Genomic DNA, 731 nt, shown 5'->3' on the forward strand with positions numbered 1-731 from the left:
CGGATTCCGACGTCAAAAATGCCAAATTTTTTTGTGGACGTCCGTCAAGACCTTGTCTATGCATCCGGTTGGCCCTCACGGCCCTTCCGATCTATTTTGAAGGTCAAACGATCCCCGAAGCGAGTATACCCCTCATTTCGACAATTTTCGTGTGCTATAGCAAACCATTTTTTGGGTGATCTGGATTCCGACGTCAAATGCCAAAAATTTTTGTGGACATCCGTCAATACCTGGGATATGCAGCCAGTTGGCCATAACGGCCAATTCAACTCATTTTCAAGGTCAAACGAGCCCCGAAGCGAGCGTACCCCTCATTTCGACGATTTTCGTGTGCTATAGCAAATCATTTTTTGGGTGATCCGGATTCCGACGTCAAAAATGCAAAAATTTTATGTGGACGTCCATCAAGACCTTGTCTATGCAGCCAGTTGGCCCTCACGGCCATTCCGACCCATTTTGAAGGTCAAACGAGCTCCAAAGCGAGTATACCCCTTATTTCGACGACTTTCGTGTGCTATTATAGCAAACCATTTTTTGGGTTATCCGGATTCCGACGTCAAAAATGCCAAATTTTTTTGTGGTCGTCTGTCAAGACCTTGTCTATGCAGACGATTGGCCCTCACGGCACGTCCGACCCATTTTGAAGGTCAAACGAGCCCCAAAGCGAGCATACCCCTCATTTCGACGATTTTCGTGTGCTATGGAACACCATTTTTTGGGTGATCCGGATT

The sequence above is a fragment of the Solanum pennellii genome, chromosome 10 (assembly GCF_001406875.1).
Source record: "Solanum pennellii chromosome 10, SPENNV200".
Classification (NCBI taxonomy): domain Eukaryota; kingdom Viridiplantae; phylum Streptophyta; class Magnoliopsida; order Solanales; family Solanaceae; genus Solanum; species Solanum pennellii.